The sequence below is a fragment of the Convolutriloba macropyga genome, chromosome 6 (genome assembly GCF_964194025.1).
Source record: "Convolutriloba macropyga chromosome 6, txConMacr16.3, whole genome shotgun sequence".
Lineage (NCBI taxonomy): Eukaryota > Metazoa > Xenacoelomorpha > Acoela > Convolutidae > Convolutriloba > Convolutriloba macropyga.
This window is the reverse complement of record NC_134473.1, coordinates 75,102,385-75,121,386: the sequence shown is the minus strand read 5'-3', so window position 1 is coordinate 75,121,386 and position 19,002 is coordinate 75,102,385. Positions and strand designations below refer to the sequence as shown.

The window sequence follows — 19,002 nt, the reverse complement described above, 5'->3', positions numbered from 1 at the left end:
TCGCCTTTGAGTCTCAAGTTTTTTTCAGCAGAAAAGAAGTAGCGGGGGCAATCCAAGGAGGCACATTTTGTGGGTATCTCGTTCTGGTTGGTACATGAATGTTTACAGAAAGGCAGCAGATCCGTAGCTCTTGAAGTCATGAATACATCGTTTAGTTTGAGTACTTATGTTTTCGATTGTTAATTTGATGGCACAATGATCAGAGCAGTCGTACAATCGAGTGAAAGCAGTGTCTCTCACTGCCGTGCACAACAAAGCGCATATAATGCTAAATCAAGAGTTTTGTCACCACAGGTGGGGAAGCTGATGGTAACCTTTTTCTGGATCTATTCCGTTTCCCCCCCCCCAAAGGTTTTTTATGACCCCCAGTTACAAATTGTATCTTGTTATATAGCACGTTACTATGTAAGAAAATAGCACGTGCGCCTGGGGGTCATAAAAAACTGATGCTCACTAAGCTGAGGGGGGGGGGGGGGCGAAACAGAATAGATCCCTTTTCTTCAAAAAGTTCTATCACCTCTTGTGTGCAGAAAGTTTATGTCACCACAGATGATGGAGGCCACAGAAATGTGCTACTTCAGCCAATATATTTTTTTTAATCTTCAAAAATGTAAATTTAAAGTTATAACCACAACAAGAACGTTTGGTTAAATATTTACATTTTCAAAATCGCCTCGTAAATATATGAATAGTTTGGTCTTTATACTTCAGTAGAAAAATTTCCTAAAGCCTCTTACTTGTCTATCTATTGGAACACGTTCATGCAGTTTGACCATTTCGCTGCTTAGTCGCTGCTTATTCATACAGCTAAACAGCAAACTTCTGGTCTCGGTTCTGTAGGAAAACCCCGACTTCGACACAATCTCTCGCAGCCTGGCCGTAGGTATTTTGAAGTCTTCCAAAAAAACCAAGCGATAAAACAATTTGCGTCACCTGGAAGTTTGTGAACGAAAAGTTTTGTGATTGCCATCTATGTAAGGACACATGGGCGATCTCATGGGAATCAGAACGGACATTGATCAGCTCCCATCAGCAATGATCTGAATATCCCCAGCAAAAACAACGGCAACCTCGAAGCTGAAGCGCCTGCTCCAAGCAAAGATACATGGACAGATAATTCAATGCTTTTGCAATCAATGTTTTTCTTTAACCCTTCGCAATTCTTGTATGTTTCGGTTCAATTTCCAGGATATTTTGTGATAGTGGAATGAAAAACTCTTCGTCGAATTAGGTCTTAATATTGATCCGCAAAAGTCATGATCTTTGATATCTGATTTTGCATCATCCTTAGTTCTTGATTTAAATAAACGATCGATTTTCCCCTTCAACGACTGACGCTTTTTAATCTCTTCAACATGGAACACATCAATGAACAAAAATTCGCCAAGCAAACTCGCAGTTAGTTGTTTTAGATGTTTACATTGTCCATTTGGGCTACGAAGAGCACCTTCCAATGTGAAATTTTCAGTGCAGGAACACATTGATGACCTCTACCGAGTCCCAGAAAAAGCGTAGAGCAATTCCCAGACAGAACTAGCTTTTCGTTTAGTTGAAACAACACTAAAATGGCAAAACCTTCAGCAATTATGGTGCTCTTTTGGGACTAGCAAGATCACATGACCCAATCTCACTCCTAATCAGGTTGCCCCTAATGTTTGTCTAATTGTTGTGATAAACTTATTAAATAGTTTCAGAGAAGGATGAACGATGGTTCGGGATACAAAAAAGTCAACCCAAATTGCGGACCAGAATGGGAGTTATCATATGGTGGAGTGGACTGGTGATGGCTGTGAAGGGAATGCGTGCATTGTCTGGTCGAGGATCTGGCTCCCAGAACGCATCCCCAAGAACTTACTGGCCCGGCCATTCCTTTGTGGGTTCGTGCTCACAAGATCTCAAAGAGGAGCAGTCAAACGGATGCCCCAGTACTGGAGGGACAAGCAAGTTTCGAGGCAGATGCAATTCAACAATATGGGAGGCGAGACGTGAGAATTTTTGGGCTGGATGATGGCGGTAGCAACGAGAATCCATACGAGGAAGTGCTCAAGGTAGCAGGGTACTGTGGGGTATGCTTGAAAAGGGACATCAGTGTACGTCATGGTCTCCCTTCAAGAAAAAGGCGGTAAGCGACCTTTGATTGATCGTTTTGTTCGAAGAGAAAAATAATTCAGGCCGAATAAGAAAAACCTGCAATCTCAATCAGCTAAGATTTATCTCAATGATTATGTGACACCATTGCATTCGAGAATATTGTTTTCTTTGAGCAGAGATCCTACCATCAAATCTGCCCAATCGGTGAAGGAAAAGATTATAAAGCGAACGATTCAAAAACAATGCTAAACACATAGTATGATGTTCAAAGAGCGTTTCCCAAAATTGTCGAAAGTGCTTTAAACCAGGCAAACAATCAATTTCAGTAAGAGATCATTCTCGTTCTCAAAATAGTCATCGTATTGATAGCTATAGTAATTACACTTTGACAATTCATACTAAATTCCATGTCAACGTTCTGTCTTTAAATAAACATTTGGACGACATTCAATATCATGATACCAAAACCTTCAAAAATACAATCATTTGTCTCACAGAGACCTGGTTTGAGGTCAAATCGAATGCAACCATTTTTTTAAATTGATGTTTACACCTTTTTCAACCGTTGTCACGTTAGAATACTCGTAAATACGTGCATGAGTGCATTAAAGCTGAAGTATTTGACACAGAGTCTGAAAACGATTCACTGCTCAAATGTGGGACTCTTTTGGACAAATCGTTTGTGTGGGCTTTGTTTATAATTTGTCATCCAACTCTAATGCGAAATTCATTGTGGACCTTGATAAGTTTTTGGAAAAAAATCTCAGAAAATATTGGTTGCTGAAACTTAGTGGGTGATATGAACACCGATCTACTCAAGCAAGACAACCAAATTGAAAAGTACACGAATATTCTCATAAAACACATTGTGGAGCAAATCATTACTGATGCAACCCGGATCGCCGGGAGATCATCTACACTGATTGATCAGATAACATGCAACAAAAGGATGTTTCTGAGTAGCGAAGTTATTCCCATTACTATAACAGATCACTAAGCTACATCCGTCACCACTCCAAATGAAGTTTGTAGCGGTCGACAGAGCTTGCGATAGCAACGCATTAGCTTTCACCGCAATGAACCAGATCATAGCAGATTGTTGTTTGATCTCGAAAATCAACCTTCTAGTATAGAGTATTATGATATGCCAAAAGTTGATATGGAATCTTTCAAAAATATTTTTTGTCCGTCATCCCGTGTTATACTACAATAAAGACAAAATTTTCTCGTAGGAAAAAAATATCTTGAATTGATAAGAAATTTCAGCGAGCAATAGTAAAAAGGAATAGTAAATTCTGAAAGTAAAGAAAAATTCAACATTCCTTCCGGAATTCATAATGGCCGGGAAACCGATCAACAGTCTAGTCGCCAATAAGAAAAGCCAATATTATATTAATAAGGTCCTGCGTACAATTTCAACACAAAGCAATATCTTTGGAAACAAAAACGAAATAACCAGCAACTGGTTAGAGAGCGAGCAAATCAAACTTCGAATGAAAGGTGGCGCTACTGTTGATGACGGTTAGACCGCAGCTGAATTGTTCAATGGGTATTTCAAGACCAATGCTGGCAGTAAACTAGAACAATCTTAGAATTGGAGGAAGTTTAGTTTTTCGTCGGGCGTAAAGTCAATGTTTCTTATTCCATTGGGTGATGAAGAAGTAGAGAAAATAGTTACCGCACTTAATCCTAATAAATCAACGGAACTTGATGGTATGTCTGTAAAAATACTGAAATCTTTGCTTCCAATTTTGCCACACTTAACTGGACTTATAAATCGTTCTTTTTTCGAGGAATTGTTCCAGATTGTCTCAAAAAAGCACGCGTAACTCCGCTTTTCAAAAAAAAACTCAATGTTTGAAGCGAGCAATTATTAACCAGTAGTAATCTTGCGTTGTTAGCAAAGTCTTCGAACGAGCTATGTATACCCAATTGTATAGCTTTATGAGCAAACATTCAATGAAAAATATTCGTTTTTTGAACTAGATGTAGTACAGTAATGGAAATTGTAGAGTTGGTTGAGAAAATACAATTCAACATGTCAACCAAACAGTTTTTTATCTTTTTCACTTAAGTAAAGCATTAAATATCGTTAATCAAGTTTTGATGATTGAGAAACGTGAAAATAATGTTGTGTAAGGAGTCACTTTGAGTTGATTTCGCAGTTATTCCTTGAACGAGCACCAGACTGAGTTCATCAATGGAGCGTTTTTAAATTTGAAAGTAATTAGTAGCGGTGTGCCACAAGGGTCAATACTCGGCCCTCTCCTTTTTATTATATATACAAACGAACTTTAATATTTGCAAATGATTTGACGAGCATATGTTTGCGGATGATACAATACTTAGGTACTCCGCAAAAAATTTGGATGACAGATGCTTTGGTTCTGACGTTTTTTGCCTGCAAAAGTGGATCACTTGTAATCATTTACTTTTGAATGTAAAGAAATCCGAACTCATGTAGTTATCTGTCAACCATTGACAGATATTAGGCATCAAAATCAAAGGTTGAAAAACTTAGATTCTGTGGAGTACCTGGTCAAAAATTTAGAAAAAAACTTTTCTTTCGACGTTCCTGCTGATGAGGTTTTGAAACGCTGGTCAAAGCATGTTTTTGGGGTCGCAAGAATTAGAAAAATCGTAAGTAGAAACGTTTTATTCTCTAATGCCATTCCTTTATCGAACCGATAGTTCGATATGGTCTTTTTTCTATGGATGTACAACATCTTCTAAGTTAAGTCGTATCTATGTGATGCAGAGAAATCTGCTTAAGCTGATATCTTTCAGCAAACACAGAGAAAGTGTATCCTGCCTTTTCTCAGAATCTACTCTCCTAAGTGCATACGATTTATACATTCTGGAATTATTGTAATTTGTTTTGAAATCGGTCAACGCTAAATTGCCTATTCGGTATCTGAAAAGCCCATATCAGCGTGACTGACGTGAAAACGTTTCTGACTACGGGAAGCATCTCATCTGATCTCTTTAAGAAACCACGCCTGAATAAAGCCTCAGTTAAGAATTCACTGGCCTGCAGAGGATCCAAGCAGAGATAGATGGACAAATAATTCAATGCTTTTGCAATCAATGTTTTTCTTTAACCCTTCGCGACTCTTGTATGTTTCGGTTCAATTTCCAGGACATTTTGTGATAGTGGTATGAAAAACTCTTCGTCGAATTAGGTCTTAATATTGATCCGCAAAAGTCATGATCTTTGATATCTGATTTTGCATCATCCTTAGTTCTTGATTTAAATAAACGATCGATTTTCCCCTTCAACGACTGACGCTTTTTAATCTCTTCAACAGGGAACACATCAATGAACAAAAATTCGCCAAGTAAACTCGCAGTTAGTTGTTTTAGATGTTTACATTGTCCATTTGGGCTACGAAGAGCACCTTCCAATGTGAAATTTTCAGTGCAAGAACACATTGGTGATCTCTGTACCGAATCTCAGAAAAAGCGTAGAGCAATTTCCAGACAGAACTAGCTTTTCGTTTAGTTGAAACAACACTAAAATGGCAAAACCTTCAGCAATTATTGTGCTCTTTTGGGACTAGCAAGATCACATGACTCAATCTCACTCCTAATAAGGTTGACCCCAATGTTTGTCTAATTGTTGTGATAAACTTATTATATAGTTTCAGAGAAGGATGAATGATGGTTCGGGATACAAAAAAGTCAACCCAATTTGCGGATCAGAATGGGAGTTATCATATGGTGGAATGGACTGGTGATGGCTGTGAAGGGAACGGGTGCATTGTCTGGTCGAGGATCTGGCTCCCAGAACGCATCCCTAAGAACTTGCTGGCCCGGCCATTCCTTTGTGGGTTCTTGCTCACAAGATCTCAGAGAGGGGCAGTCAAACCGATGCCCCCGTACTGGAGGGACAAGCAAGTTTCGAAGAAGATGCAATTCAACAATATGGGAGGCAAGACAACGTGAGAATTTTAGGTCTGGATGATGGAGGTAGCAACGAGAATCCATACGAGGAAGTGCTCAAGGTAGCAGGGTAATGTGGGGTATGCTTTAAAAGGGACATCAGTGTACGTCATGGTCTCCCTTCAAGAAAAGGCGGTAAGCGACCTTTGATTGAACGTTTTGTTCGAAGAGAGAAATTAGAATTGAGGCCGAATAAGAAACACCTGCAATCTGAATCAGCTAAAACTTATCTCAATGATTATGTGACACCATTGCATTTGAGAATATTGTTTTCTTTGAGCAGAGATACTAATATCAAATCTGCCCAATCGGTGAAGGAAGGGATTATAATGCGAACGATTCACAAACAGTGCTAAACACATCAATGAACAAAAATTCGCCAAGCAAACTCGCAGTTAGTTGTTTTAGATGTTTACATTGTCCATTTGGGCTACGAAGAGCACCTTCCAATGTGAAATTTTCAGTGAAGGAACACATTGGTGATCTCTGTACCGAATCCCAGAAAAAGCATAGAGCAATTCCCAGACAGAACTAGCTTTTCGTTTAGTTGAAACAACACTAAAATAGCAAAACCTTCAGCAATTGTGGTGCTCTTTTGGGACTAGCAAGATCACATGATTCAATCTCACTCCTAATAAGGTTGAGCCTAATGTTTGTCTAATTGTTGTGATAAACTTATTATATAGTTTCAGAGAAGGATGAATGATGGTTCGGGACACAAAAAAGTCAACCCAATTTGCGGATCAGAATGGGGGTTATCATATGGTGGAGTGGACTGGTGATGGCTGTGAAGGGAATGGGTGCATTGTCTGGTCGAGGATCTGGCTCCCAGAACGCATCCCTAAGAACTTGCTGGCCCGGCCATTCCTTTGTGGGTTCGTGCTCACAAGATCACAGAGAGGGGCAGTCAAGCCGATGCCCCAGTACTGGAGGGACAAGCAAGTTTCGAAGCAGACGCGGTAAGCGACCTTTGATTGATCGTTTTGTTCGAAGAGAGAAATTAGAATTGAGGCCGAATAAGAAACACCTGCAATCTCAATCAGCTAAAACTTATCTCAATGATTATGTGACACCATTGCATTTGAGAATATTGTTTTCTTTGAGCAGAGATACTAATATCAAATCTGCCCAATCGGTGAAGGAAGGGGTTATAATGCGAACGATTCAAAAACAGTGCTAAACACATTGTAAGATGTTCAGAAAATGTTTCCCAAAATTGTCGAAAGTGCTTAAACCAGACAAACAATCAATTTCAGTAAGATATTTTTCTCGTTCTCAAAATAGTCATCGTATTGATAGCTATAGTAATTACGCTTTGACAAATCATACTATTTTCGATGTCAAAATTCTGTCTTTAATAAAACATTTGGACGAAATTCAATATCATGTTACTAAAAACTTCAAAAATACTATCATTTGCCTCACAGAGACCTGGTTTGGGGTCGAATCGAATGCAACTCATTTTAAAATTGATGTTTACACCTTTTCCAACCGTTGTCACGTTAAGAGTCACGCAAACATCAGAGTACTCGTAAATACGTGCATGATTGTATTAAAGCTGAAGTTTTTGACACAGAGTCTGAAAACATTTTACTGCTCAAATGTGGGACTCTTTTGGAAAAATCGTTTTTTGTGGGCTTTGTTTATAATTTGCCATCCAACTCTAAAGCGAAATTTCTTGTGGTGCCTGATAAATTTCTGGAAAAATTCTCTGAAATTTTTGATTGCTAATACTTAGTGGGTGATATGAACATCGATCTACTCAAGCAAGACAACCAAATTGAAAAGTACACAAAAGTTCTCAAAAATCAACAAAAAAACAATAGTTTCTCGTAGGAAAAAAGTATCTTGAATTGATAATAAAGTTCAGCCAGCAAAAGTAAAAAGAAATAGTGAATTCAAAGAGTGAAGAAAAAATTCAGAATACTTTTAGGAATTCGAAATGGACGGGAAACCGGTCAACAGTCTATCCGCCAATAGGAAACGCCACTATTATATTAATAAGGTTCTGCGTACAATTCCAACAAAAAGCAATATCTTTGGACACATAAACCAAATAACCAGTAACCGGTTAGAGAGCGAACAATTCAAACTTCGAATGAAAGGTGGCGCTATTGTTGATGATGGTGAGACCATAATTGATTTGTTCAATGGGTATTTCAAGACCATTGCTGGCAATAAATTAGAACAATCTGAGTAGACTTGGAGGAAGTTTAGTTTTTCGTCGGGCTTAAAGTCAATGTTTCTTTTTCCATTGGGTGACGAAGAGGTAGAGAAAACAGGTACCGCACTTAATCCTAATAAATCAACGGGACTCGATGGGTTGTCTGTGAAAATAATAAAATCTTTGCTTCCAGTTTTTGCCACACTTAACTGGACTTAAAAATTGTTCTTTTTCCGAGGAAATTTTCCAGATTGTCTCAAAAAGGCGCGCATAACTCCGCTTTTCAAAAAATTTCAATCTTTGAGGCGAGCAATTATTGACCAATATTATTCTTGCGTTGTTAGCAAAGTCTTCGAACGAGCTATGTATACCCAATTGCATAGCTTTATGAGCAATCAATTCAATGAAAAACAGTCGATTTTTGAACTGGATGTAGTACAGTATATGCAATTGAAGAGATACTTGAGAAACTACAACTTAACGTGTCAACCAAACGGTTTTGTATTTTATTTCACTTAAGTAAAGCATTCAATGCCGTTAATCAAGATTTGATGATTGATAAACTTGAAAATTGTGTTGTGTAAGGAGTCACTTTGAGTTGGTTTCGCAGTTATTTCTTGAACCGGCAACAGACTGATTTTATCAATGGAGCGTTCTCAGACTTCAAAGTATTTAGTAGCGGTGTGCCACAAGGGTCAATACTCGGCCCTCTCCTTTCTATTATATATACAAACGAACTTTAATGTTTGCAAATATTTTGACAAACATATGTTTGCGGATGATACAACACTTAGGTAATCCGCAAAAAATTTGGATGACAGATGCTTTGGTTCTGACGTTTTTTGCCTGCAAAAGTGGATCACTTGTAATCATTTACTTTTGAATGTAAAGAAATCCGAACTTATGTAGTTATCTGTCAACCATTGACAGATATTAGGCATCAAAATCAAAGGTTGAAAAACTTAGATTCTGTGGAGTAGCTGGTCATTAATTTAGACAAAATCTTTTCTTTCGACGTTCGTGCTGATGAGGTTTTGAAACGCTGGTCAAAGCATGTTTTTGTGGTCGCAAGAATTAGAAAGTTCGTGAGTAGAAACGTTTCATTCTCTAATGCCATTCATTTATCGAACCGATAGTTCGATATGGTCTTTTTTTCTATGGATGTACAACATCTTCTAAGTTGAGTCGTATCTATGTGATGTAGAGAAAACTGCTTAAGCTGATATCTTTCAGAAAACATAGAGAAAGTGTATCCTGCCTTTTCTCAGAATCTACTATCCTAAGTGTATACGATTTATACATTCTGGAAATATTGTAATTTACTTTGGAAATTGTCAACGCTAAATTTCCTACTTGGTATCTGAACAGCCCTCATCAGCGTGACGTGAAAGAGCGCCTGACTACGAGAAGCATCTCATCTGGACTCTTCAACAAACCACGCCTGAATAAAGCCTCAGATAAGAATTCTTTGGCCTGGGGAGGATGCGTTTTGTTGATTTACTTGATTAGAAATGACTTCATTGTTAATCCTCTTTGAGAAGGCGAAATAACATTAAGACATTGCATAGATCATCTCAAGCTTTTGTTAATAAAAGATTATATTCGATACCTTGTTCTAGTATGTGTTCAGATTTCTTTCTTTATTTCTTTTATAATACCCTTATCTGTGAATAATGTGGGGCTTTTCTAGATTCTGTGGGAGTATTGCCCAGAGGAGATCCATTTCTCGTGCTTTGGTTATTGTCTTTGAATGCACAAAATTATGTCCAATGTATATCACCAGAAAAAATATAATATTTTCTTCGTTCGAATTCAGATAATGATCTTTCATTTTATTTTGGAATTGAAGTGTTGATTTACTTTAGCTTGTGTTCATGATTGAACTTCAAAATTGTTCTTTTGATTTTTTTGGAACGCACCTCAGGTCTTAGGACCTCTTGACCGGCATCTTTTAACCACATTGGGAAAAGTTCAGGTATCTTTAGAGGTTTGCTGGATTTTTATTTTAAAAAAAATATAAATTCGTCATTGATCGTTGTCTTTCATTCTACAGGAACACTGTCACTGTGCCTTATGTGCAAATTATAATTATAAATTCATGAGAATTTGATTATATGAACGACAGTTAATGGCCTGTATGTCATCTCTGCCTAGTTGCTTCTGATCCTGTTTAGTATATTTCATTATAATTATATGAAATATTCGTACTGAAATTTCAGTCGAATCTAATATTAAACTTCAGCAAGTAGCTCCAATTGATGATAATTGTCTGAAAACCCTGTAAACGGAGGTAAACAAAATTAAAAATCAATATCGAAGATGAAGGAAACTGTTATAACCAACACTAGTGCCGTATAAACTGCTGCACGTCAACCAGCTGTTGAACAAAGGACCATTCAGGTGGCTGCAGCAAAGGGTATTAGAGTAAGAGGAGTGCTTGAAATTTCCTCACTAAATGCTTGGGAGAAACAGCCAGACGATATGAAAGAGATTAAACAAATGTTGGCCTTCATGAACGTGGACTGCGATATCACTGAGATGAGATGCCTTGGACCACAGCATGAAAACAGAATCAATACAATTGACTTCGAAGTTAGAAATAGTTGGCATAATAGACTCATTCTGAATTCAGTAAAAAGTTGAAACAGTACAAAAAGCCATGCTACGTAAGTAAAGAACTTCGACCTGCGGACGAGCAGCATGAAACGCAACTATTGAGAGCAAAAAAAGGTGGTAATTGTCTCTGTTGTTGAGCTAAAGAATCTGAAAATCAAAGACCAAAACCTTCTACAACTTGTCGATAGCAACTTGGTCGAAAATAAAATTGAATCTTCACGATGATTAGATTCTGCCAAAGATTTGTTTACAATGAGCGAGTCTGTTGGAAAATAACACGAGAATGAGCATTTCCGACGCCATAACGGCTTGTAACTAATAAAACATCTTCTGCATGACTGAAACCTGGCTGCTAGCCGAAATTCATGACAATGCCCTGTTTTTGAATCAGTTTTAGATTCATTTATTTTACCCTGACTCCCACAATGGTAAGTCGAAACACGGCGGAGTATTGTTTGCTGTTACACTCACTGTAAAACACAGAAGTCAACAATCACTCTATATATATCAACAATCACTACAAAGAATAAAAAATTTTTTAGTTCTTGGAAATGATCACTTGTTTAAATCGAATTTATGAACTTTCAAAACAGGTCGCTCAATTTCTTCCATTTTTGATATTTTGACGGACTATTTTCCAGCAGCAGCGTTATTTTTTGCCTTTCTTCTTATTTTGTTCGTTGAAATTTTTACCGAACAAGCCAACTCATACTGCAGACTAATATTTGAGTGTTAGCTCCCGCCCCCGGTATGCGTGTTTAACTTCGGTTGTTGTTGCCTCATCTGCAATGCCTCCACGTTAAATATTTGTAGATGTCGTTGTTCTCGTTCTCGATCTGGCAGATTATGAAGCGCTTCTGTGTTGCTTGTATTTTGCCAAAAAACCGATTCATTATCGACAATCATCCAAAATTCTCGTAGGTTAAACCTCAAACTTCAAATTTGCTCAAAAGGCCTAATAAGCCGCTTCGGCTTATCTTTTGGGAAGTCAACCTCACGAGAATAGAAAACTTGAAAGATATTAAAGCGACAATTCAAGACAGCTTGGCAACTGATAAGATGAACAACGAGAGGGATGTTTTCTCCACTGATTGTTTCCCCGAGATACAAGAAACACTGAAGAGGTTTAAAACTTTTCTTATTTTCCGTGCGAAGAGCATTTCGAAGGAAAAAAAATGCACTAAGAATTTTGAAAGAGCTGAGCCTTCAATGAGTGTTTTTAGACTGTTTAGAATATGTGTGACCATAGAAGCAGCTCTACAACACTACAACAATTACTTACACAAATAATTTTTTTTCACCTTAATTGCGAGAAAATTAGGTTATCACTGGAAAGTCTGCAGATCCTTAAGGCCATAAGGTAACCTCCGTAACATGCATTTGAAGACTCCCGCAAACGTGCTCTCGAAGTCTGTGTCACTGCTTTTCAACTCCATAGCTAACAAAAACTTTTTCAAACCTATTGAATGCAGGCGACGTTGTTCCGTTGTTCAAAGATGGCGATAAACAATCATGTGTCAATTATAGACCGATTACTTTTCTGAGTTGTCTTTCTATTTTGGTTCTAGTCGGTTTTTTTCTGTAAACTCAATGCGAAACTCGAAAGCACAATCGTTCCCCAGCAAAATGGATTCACAAGGGACATAGCCACGGTCACCTATATGATCGTGTAACACATCGAAATATACGACAACTACAACAGTGGGAATCTGGCGGCAATCTACTCGGACTTTTTAAATGGCATTTGACAAAGTCTGTCTCGAACGTTTAATAGATAATCTATTTGTCAGTGGCATCTGAGGCAGTGCATTATAGATTCTCAAAAACTACTTGACCGATAGGAATTAGAGAGTACGATTCGGATATGCGGTCTTGTCTGTGCTAGTTCTCTATTGTGGCGTACCTCAAGGGTCATTTCTGGGACCGCTGTTTTCCAGTGTTTACATAAACGATCCTCCAACCTGCTTCATGTCAAAATGCTTCGACTACGCTGAAGACTACAAAATGGAAAATTGTTGGCAATAATCTTGTTACATTGAAAATTGAAGCTACCAAAGTGAGCAGATGGCGTGACGCTAACATGATTATGCTGAACACTGTTAAAAAGCAAAGTTGTCTGTTTCAAGAACCAATTTAAGCTCAAAATGAACGCCAGGTACCTCGGCTACTCTGATGTAGAGTACGATCTTGGCGTCAAGATTTTGAAAAATAAACATAGTCTTTTCAGGCTAAGAGACGAGCCAAAAAAGCTACTCAGACCTTTCAAATAATCAAACGGAAAATTTAAGCCAAAACAAGTTGGTTGTCGAAAAGCAGTTGTATTGTAGTTACGCAGTTCCTATGATACTATGCGACGGCAGTGTTCTCTCGAAATAATTTATAGGTGACCTGAAATTGATCGTGAAAGTTCAACATAGAGCGACAGCGTGGATTCTTGGATCCAGTCAAGTGGATTACAAAGGACGCCTCAGAAGGCTGCGACTTCTCCTTCTCTCTCCTTGTATTACAAGCTCCATGTTGTGTTGATGTAATCGCAGACAAGAGAGTGCCTTCTGGCTGCGTGCCAAAAAACTGGCCAATTTAACGGCAGCCCATCTTGGCACTTGCATCGACTAGAGTAGAAATCAGCAAAGCCAATGAGATGCTGATGAACATCTTTAAATTTTTCAGTTACAATTAAGACACTGGACGACTTTGTACCTGAAGAATTATCTGTGGCTATTCCAGGTGCAGTAATGCGAAAAGACTAGACTTTGACTGAAACTGCTTAGTGACTCAAAACTCCCCTGCACTTGACCCTAAATATTGATTTTTTAATATTAATAATATTTTCTGTTCGAATTGGCCGTACAATTTAATACTACAGAGGGCTACCAATCTAAATGAGTTAAAAAGAAAAGCACTATTCAACTGATGTCAGTTGGAATGCATTTTAATATCCTAAGGATGGCTTAGCAGAGATCTGATTGATGATACTCTAAAGGATATTTTGACTCTCTGGTCTTCACTTAAACTTTAGGAGCCTCTGGATCCACTGAAAATTTCTGGTCTCAACTGGATCCTCCGGTCCAGAGCCATTAAAACCTCTTCTCCTTTAGACTTTAATGTCTTTGCGTACTCAAAGTCCGACTGAACATTTCTCTGGAAACATATGGAAGAGAATCTTTTCTCCCATACTGCTTCAGTAATGCTTACGTAGATCTTCAACTCTGCTACTAATGGCTCCAAGGTTGTTTCGAAATTCACATTCCGAGGCGAACGAAACACCGGATGTCAATTGCAGCGTAGGTTAAACCTCAAACATCGAATTTTCTCAAAAAGCGCAATATGCTGCTTCGGCTTATCTTTTGGGAAGTCCACCCTCTCGAGACTAGAAATCTTGAAAAGTATTGAAGCAACAATTCAAGATAACTTGGCAACTGATAAGTTGGACTATGAGTGGGATGTTTTCTCCACTGGCTGTTTCTCCGAGATACACAAAAAACTTAGGGGTTGAAAATTTCTCCTATTTTCCGTCCGAGTTGCATTTCGAAGAAAAAAAATGCACTAAGATTTTCGAAAAAGCTTAGCTCTTCAATGAGTGTTTTCAGACTGTTTAGAATAAGTGTGACCGTAGACGCTTCTCTACAACTATAACTCACACAAATGATTTATCTTTTACCTTAATTGCGAGGAAATTAGGTTATCACTGGATAGTCTGCAGATCCATAAGGTCATTGGCTCCGATAACCTCCGTAACATGCCTTTCAACTCCATAGCTAACAAAAAATGTTCCCAAAACTATGGAAGGAAGGCCAAGTTGTTCCGTTGTACAAATATGACGATAAACAATCATTTGCCAATTATAGACCGATTACACTTCTGAGTTGTCTTTCTATTTTGTTCGAGTGGGTTTTTTTCTGTAAACTCAATGCAAAGCTCGAGAGCACACTCGTTCCCCAGCAAAATGGATTCACAATGGACAGATCCACAGTCACCCAAATGTTCATAAACGTTTAATAGATAACTATTTGTCATTGGCATCTGAGGCGGTGCATTACAGCTTCTCAAAAAAAAACTTGACCGATAGGAAACAGAGAGTACGAGTTCCATATGCGGTCTCGTCTGTGCTAGTTCTCTATTGTGGAGTACCTCATGGGTCTTTTCTGGGACCGCTGTTTTCCAGTGTCTACATAAACGATCTTCCAACCTGCTTTATGTCAAAATGCTTCGACTACGTTGAAGACTACAAAATGGAAAATTGTTGGCAATATTTTTGTTACATTGAAAATTGAAGCTACCAAAGTGAGCAGATGGCGTGACGCTAACATGATTATGTTGAACACTGTTAAAAAGCAAAGTTGTATGTTTCAAGAACCAATTTAAGCTCAAAATGAACGACAGGTACCTCGGCTACTCTGATGTAGAGAAAAATCTTGGCGTCATGATTGTTAGAAATTAAGCATAGTGTTGTCAGGCTAAGAGACGAGCCGGTAAAGCTGCTCAAGCCTTTCAATTGATCAAACGGAACATTTCAGCCAAAACAAGTGGGTTCTGGAAACAGATTTTGTATTTTAGTTACGTAGTTCCTATGATATTACACGACGGTAGTTCTTCCTCGAAATAATTTATAGGTGACCTGAAGTTGATCGAGAAAGTTCAACACAGAGTGACAGCGTGGGTTCTTGGTACTAGCCATGTGGATTACAAAGGCGGACATCCCTGGGAGGGCTTAGCAGAGATCTGTTTGATGGTACTCTGAAGGATGTTAGGAGCCTCTGGTTTTCACTGAAACATTAGAAACCTCTGGATCTACTTAAACTTTCCGGTCTCAACTGGATCCTCCGGTCCAGAGTCATTGAAACCTCTTCTTTTTAGACTTTTATGTCTTTGCGTACTCAAAGGCCAACTGGACATTTCTCTGTAAGCATTTTGAAGAGAACCACATCTTCCATACTTCTTCAGCAATGCTGACGTAGATCTTCAACTCTGGTAATAATGGCTCACAGATTGTTTCAAGATTCACATTCCGAGGCAAAAGAAGAACCGAATTTCAATTGCAGCGTAGGTAAAACCTCAAACTTCAAGCTCAAAAGGCGCAATACACTGCTTTGGCTTATCTTTTGGGAAGTCCAGCCCTTCAAAAAATGGAAAAAATGGTCGGTATTGAAGCGAAAATGCGCAAGGTAGCTTGTCAACTGATAAGATGGACTACAAAAAAGTAGTTGTATTGTAGTTGTATTGTAGTTACGTCGAAAAAGCAGTTGTATTGTAGTTACATATTTCCTATGATATTATACGACGGCAGTGTTCTCTCGAGATAATTTATAGGTAACCTGAATTTGATCGAGAAATTTCAACACAGAGCGAAAGCGTGGAATCTTGGAACTAGTCAAGTGGATTACAAAGGACGACTCACTAGGCTGCGCTTTTCCCTCTCTCCTTGTATCACAAGCTCCATATTGTTTTGGTGTTCTTGGACATCGAATGGAAGATACGATATTGACTGAACTCATTAGGTGCATGATGTCAGAATTGGAAAGCAGTGTACCCAAGGAAACATCAAAATTTTCACTACAAGAAGTTTGTCAAACCTGAAACAAGAATGCCTTCTGGCTGCGAGCCGAAAAAAATGGCCAGTTTACTGGCGGCCCACCTTGGCACTTTTATCAATTAGTTATAAATCAGCAAAGCCAATGAGATGCTGATGAACATCTTCTTTAAATTTATCGGTTACAAATACGACCCTGAACGACCTTGTATCTGGAGAATTATCTGTGGTTGTTCCTGTTGCAGTAATACGAGAAGACTCGACTTTGACTGAAACTGTTTAGGGACTCAAAACTCCCCTGCACATGACCCTAAACAATGATTCATTATTATCATTATTAATTATTGTTCGAACTGGTCGTACAAATTAACACTACACAGGGCTACCAATCTAAATGAATTAAAAAATAAATGCAAAATTAGGCTGATGTCAGGTTGAATGGATTTTGATATCCTATGGTTGGCTTAGCCGAGATCTGTTTGATGGTACTCTGAAGGATGTTAGGCGCCTCTAATTTTCGATAAAAACCGTTTCGATGGTCATGACTGATGGTCCATGAGTTCTCTTTGCTGAAAGTTTAAATGATTGAAAATCGAGATAGGTAAGACGTGATTTTTGATACGGCAAACAAATTAAATTGTCTCTACTCACTCAATATCTTGAATCAGCGTTTGTGTTGGAAATTTTTCAATTAAATATGAACAAATTTTTTATTGCTGTCTTAGGCTGCTAAATTTTTACTGCTGTTTTTGGATAACATCACTTATTTTTTATCTGCTTATTTTATTTTTCATAAGCTCTTGGGTGAATTCTGCCTAGAGAAGTAAAGGGTCTTGGACATATTTTACTTCATGCCTAAATTCTGTCAAATTTTTTTTAGAATACTTGACGGCATTAAGTTACAAACGATTGTAAAGGTCCTCAGTCCTACGGCCCAAAACACCTAATCCGCGATAAGTTCAATGAGGTGCACTTTTTACAGAAATAGACAAATTGGTCCCAGCGTTCCGGGAAAAGGGAACTGATGGTAGGCTAGAAATGTCAGACAACCACCCGACGGAAGTGGTGTTGTAAAGGTGGCAATTTTTTTGAAAGATGACACCGTGGCTGTACCTTTTGATATAGCATGGGACTTTGTGTGATGAAGAAGCAATCGTATCACCAGAAACTGGCTGAAATTCTTGGTTGCTCCTAGTTTCAAGAAATTGCTTGCGCGAAGATAACATTGCTCCGAAGGTTCAAGAAGACATCTACAGCGTGTTGCTTGATATGAAGAAGAGTTCTTTATTAAGCGAAAAAATTAACTAAAAGTTCCGTTCAAGATCACAAACCACGAGACTTCATGGCCTAGCAAACGTGCAAAGAAATTGAACTTTTTACGCCAAGTCTTGTATATACCAGGAAATAGTTATTACAACCTGGAAAAGATCCTCGCGCCATTCATTGAAGAAGTACCGGGTGCTAACATTGTTTCACCGGTGTGCCAACATATGGAATGCTGTGGGACTCTAACAGCCTCTATTTGTAAGATAATAGGTGAGTGCCAGGATTCTGAAAAACATGACTGTAGAAGCTCTACATATTAGTAGACCCAAGCCACAAATGAATACGCGGGAAGAGTACAAGAGCAGGTAAAAAACTTGTTGTGCCTTAAAAGTTTTTCAAATTGCCGTGTGAGCAACATTATATCGAATCTGAAGAGTAAAGTATCCTTTTCAAAACTCCTAATGAGAAACGCTCATATTAACGGTTTTAAGGTTTTAACAAATTTTTACAAGGAGCCCTCTTGGAATTTTAGAAAAATTTTAACAAAGTTTTACAAGGAGCCCTATTGGAAATATAGAAAAATTCGAAAAAGTGAAAAGATAATCAAGACACGCTACTTAGTGTATGCAGATTTGTACATATTTAAATTAATAAGTTTTGAGTTAAACAAGTTGATCAATTCCAGAAACTCAAGAAGTTTATGAAAAATGTTGCAACATATTCTTCGAAAACACGCATACAGTAAAGTTGATAACCTTACAATGCTAGCTAAAGCAAAATCATTTTTTAATATTTAAAAATAGACTAAATGGCTTTCATTTTTTTTATAGTCTCATTTCAGTTTTTTTCAAGATTTTTATATAAAACTGTTTTAACTACTCTGACAATAGTTGTTTTGAGAAAACAAAAGTGATATTTTGGGCTTCAACCGCCATTGTATTTTTTTGTTGTTGTACCAATTAGTGTGCGTAAAGAAAAATCTGTATGTTTTCTAATTTTTAACTACAATTCTTTCGGAGTCAGAATTTTTCAGATTTTTTGGAGTAAGACAATTTTGTAAAAGTTTTTGTAGCTCTTTAAATTAGTCTTTTTATTGGTACATCTCATTGATTTATGTTTGGTGCAAAAACAAAAACGCCTCCTCACATCACGAAACAGGATTTTAATATTACCAATTTTTACCCAAAAAAAAGCAAAAGAACAGAATAGTTTCACAAACCCCGACGTTGGAAGAAAACACGCATACAGTAAAGATGATAACATGATTCGTCTTTAAATTTTTAAATTTAGATTATTTGACTTTAAATTTTTTTTATAGTCCCATTTCATTTTATTTCAAGATTTTTAAGTATAACTAATTTAACAACTTTGACAATACTTGTTTTGGGATACG

The 19,002-nt window shown here is 37.8% G+C and overlaps 1 protein-coding gene across 3 annotated transcripts in view; it reads left to right on the top strand.

Moving 5' to 3' along the window:
• Positions 1–1,659: 1,659 nt before the first annotated feature.
• The window catches only part of LOC142340620 (large ribosomal subunit protein bL17m-like), a 435,605-nt gene continuing 418,262 nt past the window's right edge, over positions 1,660–19,002 (top strand). For 2 of the 3 annotated variants that reach the window (XM_075391310.1, XM_075391311.1), the window contains exon 1: positions 1,660–1,688. The gene's annotated coding sequence lies outside the window, so the exon portion shown is untranslated. The remainder of the gene's footprint in view (positions 1,689–19,002) is intronic. The other variant, XM_075391312.1, reaches the window with a different exon arrangement.